Source organism: Corvus hawaiiensis, chromosome 5, assembly GCF_020740725.1.
Source record: "Corvus hawaiiensis isolate bCorHaw1 chromosome 5, bCorHaw1.pri.cur, whole genome shotgun sequence".
NCBI lineage: Eukaryota > Metazoa > Chordata > Aves > Passeriformes > Corvidae > Corvus > Corvus hawaiiensis.
This window is the reverse complement of record NC_063217.1, coordinates 19,934,306-19,952,124: the sequence shown is the minus strand read 5'-3', so window position 1 is coordinate 19,952,124 and position 17,819 is coordinate 19,934,306. Positions and strand designations below refer to the sequence as shown.

Genomic DNA, 17,819 nt, shown 5'->3' with positions numbered 1-17,819 from the left:
GACCCGAGGGAATGGCCTGAAGTTGTGTCAGGGGAGGGTTAGATTGGATATTAGGAAAAGGTTCTTCACCCAGAGGGTGGTTTGGCACTGGAACAGGCTCCCCTGGGAAGTGGTCACAGCACCAAGCCTGACAGAGTTCAAAAACCATTTGGACAATGCTGTAAGGCACATGGTGTGACTCTTGGGGTGTCCTGCACAGGATCAGGAGTTGGACTCAATGATTGTGATGGATCCCTTCCAACTCCGCTTATTCTGTGAGTCTACGTATGATAACAGTTTGATTGCATACTTGGAGAAGTGTGCATCTTACATTTTAAATTAATTCTGCTTATGAGGTATGTTCTTAGAGATATTTTTGTTTCTCTCTGCCTTTCCTCCTCAACTAAAATATGGAAAGATCTCCACCACAAAATCACAAAACTGCAGAATGTCTGAAGTGGGAAGGCACCTCTGGAAATCACCTAGTTCAGGTCCCAGATTAAGGCAGACCCTCTCACAGTAAACGTGGTTTTCTGATGTTTAAATTTAATTGATTTAATTGCCTGTATCTTAGTTTGTTATTACTGCCGGCCTGGTTCCTACGGTATATCACCGTGTCCCGCAGCCACAGGGAGGAGGAGGAGAGAAGATCCAGCAGGCAGGAATTGTGCAGCAAGATTGATTTATTTAATTATTTTACAAACTCTTTTATAGACTTTTTTCTTCATAGTCTAATTGGACAAAGGACCAGCCACCCCTTGGGGGTGATTGGCCAAAATCCTAAAACATCCATTGTCAGAGTATTTTTCTACTATACCATAAACAAGACTTTTCAAGGTTGCAGGTGGCTTGGTTGTTTACATTCCCTGCTACCTCTTCTGTGAGAGAGAAAAGTCTCTCACGGACTTAGAAAATAACAAGAAAATCCTCGCTAACAGCATTTTTGTACCTACAGTTTGTGGTTGTTACCTCTTGCCCTTTCCTTGGCTACTACTGAGGAAAGTCTAGCTCATATTTACACCATCCAAACAGGAATATATACATATATTGATATTGCCCCCTTGGGGCATTCTCCTCTGGCACAACAGTCATCCTGAGCTCTGTCAGCCTCTCATATAAAAGACACTCCCATTCCTTGATTGTATCTGTGACCCTTTGATGGACTAGATCCAGAATGTCCATTTCTCTCTTACAAAGACAGCACTTCAAATTTGTCTCAGCAGTGCTTATTGCAGGAGAAGGATGACATCCCTTGAGCAGCTGGTAGGCCTTCTACCTATGTGGCCCAGGACACTGTTGGCCTTCAGTTCTGCAAGGACAGTAAGGTTAAGATATCTAAAGATATCTCCTGTCTGAATAACTTGTCTTACAGATAGGAGACTGGGGCTGATATCTTTTAAATATTCTCAGATATATATGACTAACTGATTTCAATGACAATTTGGCACTTAGATATTTCAGAGAATGTGAACCAGTAGAAGTTTGTTTATTATCAGGCAGAAAGTTATAGAAAAGAAGAAAATAGTGTCAGATCTCCAAAAATCCCTATTCCTAGACTCATGTTGCTACTTTACTAGATATATGTGAGATTAATATAATAGATTTCAAGCTACTGACATTATAATAGATATCTAAAACTGACATTAATTCAGATGTACTTTTAATCTTGGTAAATTTGAAAGCAGAGGTATGATCAATTCCAAATGAAATAAAGTACCAAGAAAAACAACACCTCTATTTTTCAAGCAAACCGTTTACATTGAGAGCTGTGCAGCAGCAGGAGCTCTGACCGAGGAAACACAAAATACAAAAGCTGTCACCTTCTCAAATATTTTTCTTTCATCTTGATTTCACAGAAGAAACTACCTATAATTAAGGTAATACCTTTTTTATTAACTTGTAAGAATAACATTTTCAGAAACATTGTCTGTATGAAGAAACCTGGACTAAAACTAAAAGCTGGCACCACAAACATATACTGCAGTGAGAAAAATAATTACCAAATGTTTGTGCTGCTTAATCCAAAGGAAGGGACAATAAAGTGGCAGAAAAAAAGGAGTAAATTAAAACCCATATGTATTGGAAATCCCTTCTCTATATTAACCACAATGTTAACATATTAGTGAATTTTATGTTTACTTGTAGAAAAGATCATTGTTAGCATAATTCACAAACCTCAGAAGAGTCATTAGGATGATATGGCTACTCTAAGGAAGCATTCATATGTTACTCAGAGCAAAATAAATTGCTACAGATGTATTCATATGCTGTAGTGAGTTTTGAGGATTGATTTATTTTTTCTTAATTCTCACTGTCTATACAGGCAAGAAATAAATATGTAGTATGCATATGTAAGATAATATATGTTTAACAATAATTGCAGGATTGCAGGCAATTTATACCATCATAATTTTTGTCCAGGACTTGATCCACTGAGGATTTGATCTTCCAGTAGAGAAGAAAGCATTTTTCCCACAGGAGAACACTCTGTTGAGACAACAAGAAGATGCAAGGTCATGTACAATTCTTATGTTTGAAAGAAAACTATTTCAGAAGTTACAAGCTGAAGGACTAAATAATTAATTCAGATATCATACTGTCATGACTGACTTTAACTCAAGTAAGCAAATTCAAGATTCAGCAGCTTTTGTAAACCTACATCCTGTCCAGGCGTCTCAGGTGACTTGGGTGTGCTATTGGAAGTGTGTAAGTATAAAATAAATACAATACCCTGTTCCTGTGATTATACATGCAATATAATAAAGGGAAAAGTGAAACAATAAATTAGAAGGAAATGTGAGAAGCAATGTTCAGTAATAGTCAGGAGACCAGATGAGTTTTGTAACCTGGACCGTAATAAAAGAAGGAAAGTAATGCAGGTCCCATTTATATTATTTGCTTCCTCTTTCATCTTTCCCCCCCTCCTGGAGGAAGCACTATCCTCCTCACCTCTTCAGTCTCTGGAAATGGGTGGCAGTGCTGCAGTTCCATGGGAGATGGCAGGACAGTGTATTCAGCCCTCTCTGCTCCTTGCTCTTTTCTACTTCACTATGAATTCAGTCAGCAAGAGTACACCAGTTCTTCTGTAACTTTGTTTCAGGATCTGAGACCTAATTAGATGGAAGAAGAAGCACTAGGAATACTCCGGTGACAAGAAGATTTCCAATAACTGCAGTGGCAAAGCTCAGCTGGAACTACTCAGGTTCATTTTCAAGTTGAATGTATTAGTCTTGCATGTCAATGATGAGCAGCTGCCTCCCTCTGAGAGACCGTACTTTTAAGAGACTGCTAAAAATCTTAAAGCTGAATCCACTCCTAAGATATTAATTAGTTTGGTCCAAAATATTAGTCTGTCTTAATTAAGCCAATTCCATATGGACCAAAACAGGTTTGCTAACTGATTTGCAGCCTAAATGGAAGCATTTATATCTAGGAGTATGATATTAGCAAGACCCATTTAATGAAGATGGTGATTTTCTCAAAAGATGAAGAAAGGGGAGGGAAAACCCAACACCTAGAAACAGATTCCTGTATCTTTCTTTTTTGTTTTTAGTTATGTAGTTTTAGCCATGAAAGTGTTTTTTAAAACTTTTTACCAATATGAGCCACTAGCATTTATCTACTGTGCTATGATCGAAAATTGGGATTTATTAATACATGCTCACGCAATCTTTCTCTCAAAATTATCCCCTTGTGAAGCAAAGGTGTAGATGTGTAGAATGTTTTCTGATTGTCTGTATTTCCACAGTGGGAACTAGAGTTCCTGGTTTATTACTACCGCTAAAAAGTGATTGGCACTTCAACAAAAATCAGTACAAAATAGCTATTTTCTCTCCAGCAAAAGTGGGGCAGTGAGATGCCACAGAATTTGCAGGGTTCTGAGTCTCCATCTCTCTGTGTATTTTCTGATTAATAATAGAAAGTTCATGGATACCTTCACAGTACCCATCTAGGGCAGGAGCATAGCCAAAATCCATTTCATTTGGGTGCAAATCTTCTGTATAGAATTTACAGTTCTTCTGACAGACTGAGGAGGCTGCATTAACTCACAGTTTGAACTGATTCTCTGTCTGCACATTTTCGTTACCTGAGAGAACAAAATTGCATTTATGACTTACCAAGTTCTTGGTTTTTTAAGCAAAACTGTTCATTTGAGGAAGAGGGAGAAGGAATTTTTACTTTGAAAGGAATATCCTATGTTTGTAAAATCTTTGAAAATTCACCTTCGTTCAATTGAAAAATTAATCAAACAACCCTTGAGATGCTATTAAAATCCAATACACTGGTGCTATACACCTAATTATTTTGATAAGCCTACTGTTTTAAGAAGATACTTTCCCTTTTCTTTTTTGTGTTTTGTTTAGTTACAGAAAAATACACACATTTATAGTGCCAGCATGGGTTCTAATTTAAGATGATCTTACAAGCACAGATTGTAAGCAAACAAAAAAAAAAAAAAGTCTTTTTAACCAAAACCCATGGCCTTATGCACAGAAATACATTCAAAATGAAACTGGGAAACCACTGAGAAGCAGGTTTAACATATACTCTCTCTTCAGTCCTTGTAGATTTTAGGAAGAATATGTGTTACACTTTGGGTCTGCCTGACCCAAAAAATTTTCATCATTGTTCATCCTGGAGGAAATATTCTGATCCATTGCATTAGCTGTTAAAATTGCTCACCAACGTTGCAGACAAATCTGCACAGCAGTATTGCAATAGCACAATTTTGTGTGATCATACCGGTCGTGTCAAATCTCTAAAGGATGGGTTTTTTTAAATAGCTGTATGATTTATTTATGGTTTAAACTGCAGAATATTTCTCTTTTCCTAAAGCAAAAGAAGGAATAATAATATTAAAAGGTAATCTCATTATGTCATTCACCAAATTTGCAATCAAAACTCTTTATCTTTGGAAATAAAAAAGATTTTGTGATTCACAGTAAAGGAGAAAATCACTAGCTCTGCTAATATGAAATAATTTTTGAAAGAATTACTGAAAAGAAAAGGCTATGCACTTGAAATTTCCAGCCAATATGAATGGAATGGAGAGAGAAATCACAGATTACTATGAAAGGAGAAAGAAAATATTTTAACAATTATGACTAAATAGATTTATCTGAAAATAGTCATCTTTCCATATTAGGAACTGTCTTACTATTAAATGAGAAAAGAATCTAAAAATTACATAAATAAGTGACTATCATAAAGCAAGTATTACAGTATATTAAGGTGATAAAATATCCTTCATTTTTCCTGCTTCTTTGACATGGTTCTGTCTTTTTCCTGATAGATGAAGAAAAAGGCAGACAAACAGATAATTTTTTCACTGTGTCTTGCTGCTGACACTGAAGTGAATGTTTTTCAAAAGAATATAATTTTTTTTTCAGAGAGAACATGCCTACAGAAAGAAGATGTAAGGACAAAAGCAAGGAAGTTTCTTAGAAGGGGATTCCTCTCCACTTTCAGAAAATACTGGTTCGTATTCTGTGTATTCTGGCATCTAATTGTAGTATGAAGTATATGAAGTAGTTAGGAAGCGACATTCTTATAGAACCCATAGAATGGTTTTTCTCTTGAAAATCAGGGGTTCCTAGTTTTTGTCTCTAAACTCTGTGTCTTCTTCAGATTCAGTGATATAATTCTTTTACCATTTGTTTCTTCTGGGCAAAGTCCAGAGCAGTTTTTTTTCTTCTGTCTTTTCATTTTTTATAATTACTATTATTTTTCTCTGCCTTTGTTTGTTTAAGCCTTAAGTTATACCATTTATTTTTAGATTTTAAGTGACTAGTTCCAGGACTGTGATCTCTGTATGAAGCTTGTCATGTACCTAGCACAGAGGGACACCAAGTAAGTAAGTTTCCAAATAAAATAAGTAAAAAAAATCAAGAAAACCCATTTTGGAATAAAAATACATGTAGACACCCTGCAGCTAGTGAAACCTAAGTTTCCCAGTGTCTTAGGGTCACTTTTGAAAATAGGAACTGACCACTTCTTAAAATAAAATGGTTTTAAATTGAAGATTACAATAAAGTATACCACTGACTGTCTTTTAGCAACATTTACAATAATTCACATCCAGCATATTTACATGTTTAGCTTTTCACAATACTTCCATTACAAGTCACTATATATTGTTAGGGAGTGAAGAAAAGCACTGGAAAGCCATCATCCACACTCATGATAAGAAGGTCAGGGGCATAGTTTTGTTCTTGCCTCCTACTATTCCCCTGAAAAATCCAGTGTGATACATAAGCACAGGATTTTGATGGCTGAGATCTTAATGATAAGGATGTAGCAACAGGTCTTTGATGCTGGCAAGAAAACCATATTCTATCACTATTTAGTTCACTAGTGCAGGAGTAGCCTTTGGATTTGTGTCCAGCTAATACCTCTATTACATCTATAATGATAAATATGATCATTTTGGTGTAACTTTTTTCCTTTTTCTTAATTTTTTTTTTTTAGATTTCATTCTTTATTTGCATAGAATTCTCCATAAGTATGCAGCACAAGGGCTGCATACTTGATGACTGAGTTACAGCTCTTAATTGCAACTGATGCAACAGAGTGCACAGCTTTATTCTTGACTTGATAAATGTTTGCAAATTTCAGATAAGAATATTCACTGCATATATTTAAGACAATAGTTTTTACCTGTATGGAGTGAAACATATTTTCTGATGAAAATTCATGAGATGAAATATCACCTTCAGAAAGCTCGTGAAAAACAACCTGTAGGGTGAATCTTCCAGGATCCAAGTTTACATAGTTCCACTGGTGTACCCAGCCCATTTTCAGTGACAAGGAATGTACAATGATATGTGTACCTTTCCTAAACCTATTGCGTACTGCATCTCTGCACTGGCTTTTTTGCTGCTGGGAATAAGGGCTTGGAGCACAGAAAACAGTGAAGTACCTGGATACAGCACTTGTTATTTTAAAAATACGTATTTGTAGTTTCTGTGTGAAATCTGAGTTCATGATTTTAAGTGCTTCCTCTATGAAATCTGAAATCCCTGAGGTGCTGTTTGTGGCAATGTCTAGAAATAATTTTTATTTTATTTTAGAGCACAGCAACTCTTAAAATGGAGATTAGGTTTTTATTCTAATGGCAGCTGTATCAATGCACTTGGTTTCATATATTAATGGCAAAAAACTGGTGGTGTTGCAGGAGAACAGACTAAAACACAATGGTCAGACACATCACCTTGCTAGGTCTGATTGTAAATTCCAGATGCAGAAATGCTGTGGAGTTTGCTAGACCTTTGTTTCTGATGGCCCTTGAATTACATTGTTCATGTCAGATCATGAAAGGACATTAATGCTGGAATTTTGAATGCTCACTTTTTTTTTCCTACTTCTTTCATGAAGATAAAAGTACTTCTTTTCAACACAGACAACCTTAAGAGCTGTGTTTGTTCTTTATCTGTCTCATATTAAAAAAGTATTGATTACTTCATAAAGGTATTTCTTTTCGGAACAAAATGGTATTTCTTATAGAAGAACAAAGCTTATTCTGTTTTCCAACTTTCTTGAAACTGCTGTTTGCAGCTTGCATTTGCCTGCAACATTTCAAACAGCTAGCACTGCTCTTACTTCAAAGGTATGAGTTGAGCAGTTGCCATTACATCAAGGCTTTATATTTCACAAGGCTTTATCTACAATAGTCACATAATTTATTGCCTTATTATTAGGTCAAATTCAGTTATCTTTATTCAAGTTTTCTGACTAAAATAATGGACTAAAGAGTCCATCTAGCTGTTATTGTTAAAACAGTTTTCTTGTGATATTGTAGGGAGAGCATTCTGGATGGGATGTTACCCTTAATTTTTTCCATACTCTTTTAATTTCTGAAGACAGATGCCACACACACATAGAAATGCGTGCTCACACACAACTGAGACAAATAAATTCAAAATAGTCTTGATCGATGAACTGTTCCATTAAAGATGGATGTCCTAGCTGTGACTCAAAAGAGCCTTTTAATTTGAATGTTTAATTTTAACACATATAGTAGGAAATTGAAAATGAACTTCATGTTGCAAAAACTACAGTGTTTATCTCTCTTTGTGATGGGAGGATGCAAAGATTCCACGCAGTGCTTCAGCCTGACTGTACTGTGCACAGCCAGGTCCATGGAAAAAAAGAACTTGTTATAAAACGGAACAGAAATTATATGGTAGCAGTAACAAAACAAAGCAATAGCATATGCAATGGCATAATAGGGTCATTATGAATCACTGTTATTCTTGCTGACTCTAGGTATATAAATTAACAATCATTTAGGGTAAAATATGAATGCAGACAAAAGGGAGACAGATCCCCTAGAGACTGTAGATTTTCCTGTTCAGACTGGTGGAGTTTGGCAGTTTCATCAGCTCTTCCCTTTAAAGTAGGGCTGCTTCAAGTGGTGAGACCAAGTCCACTGGCTGCAGTTCAGCTGCACACCAGGTGATTAGACTGGGGTGGGAAAAAAGTCTGTAGGACAGAGGAGTCTGAGAAGGGAATACAAATGCTTTGGCAAATATGTGAGCTGATTCCTCTGTGTTTCTTCCCAGCCTCAGTGAAGAATACATGGTAAGTTTTGGGAATCCTGCCCCTTCACTGCTTTCTCGGCGCTCCTTTCTTGAAGTCTAAGAAAGTACATAATAGAACTCTTGGCCAGGAAAGAGAAGTAGTAATATTCTAACTTGAAATGTTTTTTAGTTTGTTGGTTTGGGGTTTTTTTTATGATAGACGTCTATTTTTTAATTTTTACAATGTTGCTTTATTTTGCAGATGAACACAGTAGAAAAAAATACGGATGTTTTTCAATACTATACACACATAAACAGACACCCTCATGTAAGTATGCATTTATAGTAGGCACATGTAAATATATCTAATGCCATAGATAAGGAAATTAAGATGTGGTTTCCTAAATCAAATAATTATGCAACATCTGAAAATTATTCTAAGAAACATTCTCAGTCCATATTCTTCTGCAGAATTCCTCAGTAAATGCTGTGATTTACCATAGCAAACATTCAAAAAAAGCAGGAAATAAATTAATTGGTGCTGACTGTTTTGTATGCTACAATAACAGTCTTACTCCGCTTGAAGACTGCTGGGTTCCTCCCCCCCCCCCAATAAAATCATATGTTTCTATTCAAAAAAACCCTTATTTCTGAATTCCTGTAACAGTAAACTCCAGTATTCTTTAGAGCATACAGTAGGAAGATTTCTCAACAGAAAGGAAAGTCTATCTTTAACATATTCCGTATGTGTGGATTTCAGCATATTTGTATTCATAGAGACTCGTGATGGATTCTTTTATTTTTGAAACCTTTTCCTTAAAGCAAGCATTTGTATTTTTAACTTTAGGTAAGGTTCTAAACATTAGCATTTGTGTGCATTTCATTCAGCCTACCTCATCATTTTCTTGTTTCATGCCCAGGGCTTAGCAGTTGGAGTTTAAAAACAGCCAGCTTTAATGTCTATGACTGACATGTAATTTCTGCTTACTTTAAAGCTTTTTTTTTTTGCTAACTTTGCCTTTTTTAAAATTCTTTCCTGTCCATAATCACAAAGCTACATAAGCTCTTTTGTGGCTTAATAAATATTGTCAGTTTTTTTAAAGCTCAACGTAGTGTGTATTCTTCTTCAAAGATAGTTATTAAGCATATAAAAAGAAGCTTGTTACATTTGTAGATTCATTTTTTTTATTATTCCTACTTCTTATATTTAAATGAGGAAAGATAATCCATTAAAGAGGTTGAACTGTCAAGAACACTGCCATATCTATAATTAAGTATAACCTTCCTGGGTTTAAATAACATTATCAACAAAAGCCTCTAAATTTGAAATTAAATGCTCTACCTTCCATTAACATTATTGTTTTGCTTGGAAACTCAGAGATGTGAATGCAAAGGAGGTATTTAGCTCACAGCTATGACATATCTCCCATTTTTAAAAGTAAACAATAACAAGAGGCATTCCTTTTTGGAATATATATGCCTTAGATTACATGTTTAATGACAAGCATATACCTTAGTTCTGCAGAAGTATTGCTGAGAATAGCAGTTAAAGGACCCAGCAACACATCTGTGCACTCGCCTTTGCTTCTCATTTTGTGATCAAGTAAACAGTTCTGAAAGATAAACTGGAAGCAGTATTCCATGTCATAGTTCTTAAAAAGAAACTTATCATTACAGCTGGAGAGAGAGATTTGCCTCACCTCCAGAAGTTTGTTCCTTAAGAAAAATGTTTCTCGTAGCACTTTAGAAGTTTCTATAAAATAGAAGACACATATAACTGAATTATTTATTACATAGATTTTGCCATTATTCATTTGGAGTTGCTGGCAGAGCTCATTCATTATTTGCAACATATCTGAGTTTTAGATTAATATGAACATGATTTTAATGAATCTGTTAGAATTTTTCCTGCCATGACCCTCACCACCTCACTGCATGACAGAATGTGTGTGAATAGCTACCTGCTGAGACATACACATCGCAAAGAAAACAAAATACAAAACCCAGCAATTATGAGCTTCATAACTCATCCTTCCCACACTGCAGATAGCTGATAATGGATCTTCATGGGGTAACCTGAAACGATTTGATTTGAGGACTGCATACATCCTTTCTTCTCTTTCTTCTCTTTCCTACACAATCCATTTGCTTAGTATGTTTATGATTTTTTTTTTTCTATTTGTAGACTATTTCACATAGAGTAAAAATCACTAATATTGACTTGTATTATGACTGATAAGGGATCATTTAATCTGAAAATTTGTGACAAAATATTTCAAACAAGAAAATGATGGAGGACAAAAAATGAATGTGTGGCAAAGTGTTTCAAATGAAGATGGAAAAGAAAATTATTAGAAAGCACTCACTTTCTATCAAAATTTTCCTCAAAGCCCATCCTGCCCTAACTTAGCATTTAAATGAGGTTGTTCAGGTCAGAGAAACAGTGATGGAAGACCTGCTAACACAGTAAATTACCCCTTCCAATTTGAATTTCCCTTACTGCACGAGGAGTTCCATCTCCTTTCTGATTTACCTACTGTCTTAAAAGAAAGAGTAGAACTGAACCTTCAGAAATTTAACTTTCATTTTTATTTTTAAGTCTAGTAAAAATGCATTAGGACATTTCATGGGTAGTACCATGCACTAATCAAACTAGATACCCTATGAAATTAATTCTCTGTGTTGTGCTGTGTCGTGTTGTGCTTTGCTTTTTGTTAAAATAGCTGTAGGGCTTATGATGGTGTATATTGAGAACATATTGTTTATTTGTTAGAATACAGTAAAATACAGTGTTAAAAGTAGTCGGTGTAAAAAATAATTTCCATAAGCCTTTATAGTATCATTATGTTTAATATATCATATTCCTGTCAAATTGTAGCAAATTCTGAATTAAAATAACAATGCTCGGGAGTAGGAAAAAAGAAACAATTTAATTTAAAGTCAATCTTAAAGTTAGCAAACCATCTACTAAAACACTAATTATTAAATACTAAATTCTAAATACTAAAACACCATCAAATGTACTTTTCACAACTTAAAGAGCCCAATTGCCTGTCTCAAACACTGTCAAGGCCACAGAAGGATCTTGTCACAAGATAAGCCACCACAGCAGGAATTTGAGATACACACAGAAGAGAGGCACTTGCAACAGAAAGGCACTAATTCCAGGCCTGGCAGAGGAAGCTGGTTAGCACATCCTGCTTAATGCATCTAGACAAAAATTTCCCACTGTTACAGACTGTGGGAAAGGAAGCAATTGTCCATACATACCCAAGTTATGGGAACGGCATTTGTGACCACCCCATGGATACCAAAACTTGGACTGCGTAAAGGTGGTACCCACAGAAGAATGGCTCTGGGACTCCCACAACTGAGAAGCCCAGGATGAAGAAGGACCAAGGGACACTGCTGGATTCACAGCTTTTTTTTCTCCTTGATATCTCTCTCTCTCTATCCTCCTTTTATATTTCTTTCTATCTCTCTACCTCACATTCATTGTTAAATACAATCCATATTATTGACTTTGGCATATGGTCTGGTTGCACTTAGTTTGGGCAAAGGCATCTGTCACCAGTCAGATTGTAACACAGAATAAAATACATTTTAAAATCCAGGAAAAACCTTCAAACTCAGACTTCAGAGAAAACCTTCATACTACAAAATGAAAATGTACAGAAAGAGCTTTTTTCCTTACTACACTGACTCATCACTTCTAAAGCCACTGCTACTGTGTTTTTTTATCTAGCTAGAGAATTTAAGCTGCTTCAATAGCTCATAATAGAAGAGCAGCAATGTTAAACCCAGGCACAATGCTGCTCTCTCCATCTGCAAAGGTGAATAAGATGGTTCATCTTTAGGCACATGCATAATAATACTTACTCTAGGCTGTTCATGTACATCAAGATAAGATCATCTACAATTTTTTGTACATTTGGTTTGCTCAAGCATAAAGAAAACTTTCCTGTGTGAAGTCCAATGTTCTGATTTAGGAAAAGAATAGACTGGGATGTTATTGCTGCACAAAACATTTCACAAGCACACAGTTGGGTGAGTGCACATGTACATGTGTCTTTCAGATGAAGGTCAGCCTACCAAAGCAGCTTGCTCTCAAGGATCTTCTGAAGTCCATCCAGCAGTCATGCTTATCTAGTATATCCAACTTGACTTTGAAGTCTTGATAATGATCTCCAAAGTCCTGAATAATTAGTCTTGATCATTTGAGATAAAATTCCTTTTTCTTAAGGTTACAATTAAAATATATTGAGACTCTTTTGCTTATGTTTTTAAGTGACTTTTCCTGAACCGATAGCACGCTAGTTAAAAAAATGAACTTATTCCTTACTGCAAGTTTTGAAACTCTACTGATAAGGAGCTTTCAAGTATTTTGAAAAGTCAAGATAAGCTGGAAAACAGAAATAAAAATATAGATGTTTCAGTCTTCAAAAAAGGTTATGAAAACAGCTTCTGTCAGTTACTAGTCAGTAGCAGAATGGCTGTATTACTAATCCCACAGCATGACCTACAGCATGTGGCAGAAAAATCACAGCACATCAAAATGAATAAGACCAAATATAATAAGAAGCTCTGATTTCATACAGTAAAATTATTTATTGAGAAGTCAAACATGTACTGAAGATTTTTTTATGCAATGTACTCATAAGAATTGGACATTTCTTATGTTTCAAAAAAGAAGAAATATTCCCAGATTGGTCTTTGATGGACAAAAATAAAAAAAAAATTGATGAATGGTGGATGAAGTCATGACCAAAAACCTGATGCAGCCTTGAGTAAGAGAGAAGGCTCCACCTTTTTCTCATTTCCCTGTTGGAAAATATACTGTGTCTGTACTTCAGCCTGTTCTAAAATATCTCTTCAGAAAAAACAAAGAAAAATACTTTACTTATTACATTGCATTGATAATGTAATCCTAACAAAACTAGATCTTTTTCCTCCCACTAAAATGCAAGGGTTAACTACTACTTATTTATGCAATGAAGCTGAAATCAAGTAAATGCCTGTTACTGCTCGCCCAAAAAATAAAACTGTTTTAATATCACAGCTCCTGCTGTGTTTCTCTGAGGCTTTTTCATACCAGAAATTGAACAAAACTCTATTATGAAATCAAAGTAAATAACATCCCAGATATTACTTGTTGTCCCCCAAAACAAGAAGTTATTGTAGCACAAAAATAATACAATTTATTTTAAATAACAGAAGATATAAGTGAAGGGGAAGTGGAATAAAGTTCACTGACCTTTTTTCACAATTTTCAATATTCTTCTGATTTATGGTAAAGATCAATGGTAAACCACATGTGAAGTTATATCCTCTGAAATTGTTTGAATCTGCAGGAGATAAATAAAAAAATATCGAGCTCAGAACTGTGAAATGTTCACTTTGTCTAAAGATCATTTCCATATTTAATCAGACTGCAGGGATGATTTTCAAAATGTCACGGATTTTTCAGACTGACAAGTTTCTTCATATTAGAATGTCTTCCCTTTTAGAGTGAAAAATCTGTTGTTTTCTTTTCATTCATCTTATCTTCTATAACTTGATTTATTATTCAGCATTAGCTGCCAAAGTGGTACAAGGGCTTTATTTGGAAGGAAGCTGAGTATGGACATGACAAGTTTCCTTTCCCATTGCTTCGCCCAAATAAGTCCTGAAAAGTTCCAATTTCCTCTCTGTGCATTGGCTCTCAAGGCATCAAAAACACACACATAGATGGGAAGAAAAGCCCTTGTATCTAAGGAGAACATAGAAATGAAACACATTTGAAAAAACAACCAAACTTCCACTGACAGGATAAGCCTTACAGGTTATTCTAAGTGTAGATTGTTTTACTGCTGAAGAAATGTTTCTCTTTCCCTCTTTTTCCCAATAAGTAAACGAAACTCTCCCAGTAAGTTGATGGAAAATGTCTGGAAGCCAAATGCAATGGTGGATTTCTCAAATTTTGACTTTCAGAAAGTGAGGAAGGGAGTAAAGAGCTATTACCAGAAGAGCTATTTCCAAAACTGTGTAACAGAAAGAGGGAAGATGAGAGCAACAAGTCATACATTAACTGAAGTGTGATGTTTATGCCTTCATCAATAATGAGCACCAGTTGATATTTTAAGCAATGATTTAATTGGTGAAATGACATATTTGAAACATAAGGAAATGCTGATGCTAATGAAACATGCTAACATGAAAATGCTAATGAACATGCTAACAAAACAGTCTAGGAAATTTCATGTTTAGATTCATATTTGCCCTTGTGTTCATGTGTCTTCCAACTGAAATTATCTAAGGGTTTCACCTTTCAAGCTCTTCATTTTCTATCCAGTTTTTAAAAAATCCAAAATTTTGTTGTATCTGGAACCTGCAAAACTTTTTTTTTTCTTGCCATAAAAAAAGTTGTTTTCATTAAAGCCTTTAATGGAATTTATCAACTGCTCTATTCCAGAAAACCCAAGTGTGTGTTCTTTTATTAGAGAATCATAAATGTTGATACCATTGACTTACAGAATAATATGAAAGCAATAAACCGCAGCTATTCCTTCCCCTTTCAGCTATTTCCAGGAGACCACAATAAACAGAAAAACAGCATTATTAAGTTTTAATACCCTGTTTTATTTTTTTATTCAAATCAAATTTATCTTAATAGAGAAATATTTTATTTACCTTTTTTTTTCCAGCTACTTTGAGTAAAGAAACATTTTTGGAAGTAGACCTCTTATGAGTTCTCCAGAATTAGTTTAAGAAATGTGAAGCTGGCTGAAAGTGAGGGTTTCTCCCATTCACTGTATTTTTAATATGCAATTCTTCTCAAACTGTCTGAAGAATGATCTATCAAATTGAATAGCTGATGCACTTTGAACACTTAGCTCCAAAAGATAGATGACATTTTTTTCATTAGTTTAAAATTTATATGCTACAGTATCTGTCACAATAATAATAGAATCTGACAGTGCAGATCATATGGGTATTCCACACAGCAGAGGTAATGTGTTCTTTGGAAGATAAAATGACAATTTGTTCAAATCATAGATTTTTAAATTTTAGACAAACCATGTAGCTCTCACTCTATGTAACTCATTCTTTCAGACTAATCTCTTTGCTAACAGTTCCATGGCAGGATCCAGACCACCCACATTCTATCTCTATGGGAATTTAGCAGACTGTAAATGTCCAAGAATATGATCCGGAAAGCCTGCTCCACAGTGCTGTTTACCTCAGAGACACAGAAGCCTCTCTAGGTGCTGCTCTGAGCAGCCCTCTAGTTCCCATGATCTCTAAACCTCAGCTTTAGCCTATGTCCAGAATCACCCTCTGTCAGCAAAGGAAGGCCCCTGGCTCCTGCATCCTTATCCAGCGGGTACAGCATGATATGAATGCTGAATACATTCACCTCTTTCATAGAGATAGGGTGTTACTCAATGCAAAGCTCACGGTCATAACTAGTTTTATTAAGAAAAACCCCAACATATTGGTGGAAAAAGAGCAAGGTGTTTGAATAACAAGTAAAAGGAAGGTCAGGCTGCCAGGAACTGTAAGATCTATTATCTCTGCCTGAGGGACCTTAACTATAACTCCTAATTCCACTTGCTGCCTCACCAAATTATTATTATTATTGTGTAGCCAAGAGCACAAAAATCCCTGAGACAGTACTTAAACAAAAATATAAGAGTTTTGTCTCCATTATCTAGAATTTAAGACATTTGGTTATCATTAAATTCTGACAGGCTGATTAGCTCTACTGCTCTACCTTAATGCAGCATATTCCCTCTGCAACCTGAGCTGAAACCTGTGTATAACATTTGCATCCATTTACAAAAGCTGTCTTGTTTGGACACACCCAAACATCATAATTTCCTCATTTCCTGTACTTCCAAAATTATGTGTGTTCTCCATCCAACTATGTCTTTAAAAACAAAATGGACCAATAAACTAAATTTGTGTTCTTAAAACTGCTGAAGGAGAGAAGAATAAAGGTTTTTACAGAATAAACTCCAATCTCTGTTCTTGTTTTTTTCTTTTCTAGGACTTACACTGTTCATGTCAGTATGCACTGTACACAGTGACAGAAACGTTTGAGGACACACCCTCAGGTAAAGAACCATTTTCCTAGCATGGAAAAAATTAATCACAGATCAGTCTAACACTAACCAATAGTATTTACGACACAATTTGAATTTTACAAAAGAGACACAAACCCAGGAACTTTTGGAAAGGAAATACAACCAGCTGAATCATGCCCGCATTAGCAGAAACATCTGAGATCATCTTTTAAAGCCTTTAAATTCAGAGCAGCGACCATCCCTGTCTTTTTGTGCAAGAACTAAGTGCGTGTTTTTGACCATTCTTATTTCTTTTTCAACCTCCATAAAGAAAGGCCGCTGTAACAAACAATTTTCATTTCACAATCTATGCCTTCTATCCAAGCTTTTAGAGTAAGGAACTAAAATCCAAACACAACAGGATCCCTGAATATCAGAATGGTAATTTCTTTTAACTTCTAACCTATATCTCTATTCCAAATTATTTGTATGAAATACAAACCCTCACCCACGTTGCCTCTTCAGTTTCAGATTTATCAAAGTAATTACAGATAATGTTTCAATACTATATTAATTCACCATTTGATCTGACAGTGCATAGATAATTTTTTGAACACTTTTAAAAACTGATTCCACCAAACAAAAAAAAAAAAAAAAAATATATATATATATATATAAAAAGGAAGAAAATTGCATCTACGGCCGTTCTCAGGCAATATCTTTGGAGGCTTTCATTAGCAGTTTATCAGTCACCAATTACTGTAGAATATCTGTTAGGGTTTCTACACTCCATATTCCCTTATCTAAAATCTTCATGTCTTCAAAGTAATATTATGCTAATAATTTTAAAATAAAATCTCATTTGCTATTTCTTCTTCCTGCAGCACCTCCCACATCTACCCCCAGCTAGGTATCTTGAGCGTGGTAAGAACCAGGTGTGACTGTGAAAGGTTCTTCTCTGAAGGCCTGCACCATTTTGTCCACAAACGAAATGGTACCCATGACAACTCTTAATGCAAATATAAAAAGGTAACTTCTGATTCACGAGCGGTTGAAATTAAGAAAAGCTTGCATTTCAATAGAGGATTTACCTAGTTACCTGGGAGTTTTGTAAAACTGTACTAGGATGCATCATAGTCTCTGGTTGCTATTAATTTTATCTGGACTTGTGCTATTTCAAATTTCCAGAAAGGATATTTGCTCTACTTCAATCAAAATATGTTCCCCAACCGGTCACTTTTCCCTGACATTTTGCTAAATGTTGTTTCTGATAAAT

General features: G+C 35.3%; 2 long non-coding RNA genes across 4 annotated transcripts in view; one reads left to right on the top strand and one right to left on the bottom strand.

The window, feature by feature from the left end:
- The window catches only part of LOC125326795, a 34,230-nt gene extending 19,092 nt beyond the window's left edge, over positions 1-15,138 (bottom strand). The window contains exons 1-5 of one of the 3 annotated variants that reach the window (XR_007204006.1): positions 15,009-15,138; positions 13,753-13,843; positions 3,914-4,066; positions 2,929-3,089; positions 899-2,466 (exon numbers count right to left, since the gene is read on the bottom strand). This is a non-coding gene — a long non-coding RNA (uncharacterized LOC125326795). Of the gene's footprint in view, positions 1-898; positions 2,467-2,928; positions 3,090-3,913; positions 4,067-13,752; positions 13,844-15,008 lie in introns of those variants that run through there. The other 2 variants (XR_007204005.1, XR_007204004.1) reach the window with 2 other exon arrangements.
- LOC125326796 lies at positions 5,374-16,596 on the top strand. The gene is made up of 3 exons (XR_007204007.1): positions 5,374-5,457; positions 8,761-8,826; positions 16,528-16,596. It is a non-coding gene; the product is annotated as an uncharacterized LOC125326796 (long non-coding RNA).
- The last annotated feature ends 1,223 nt before the right edge of the window (positions 16,597-17,819 follow it).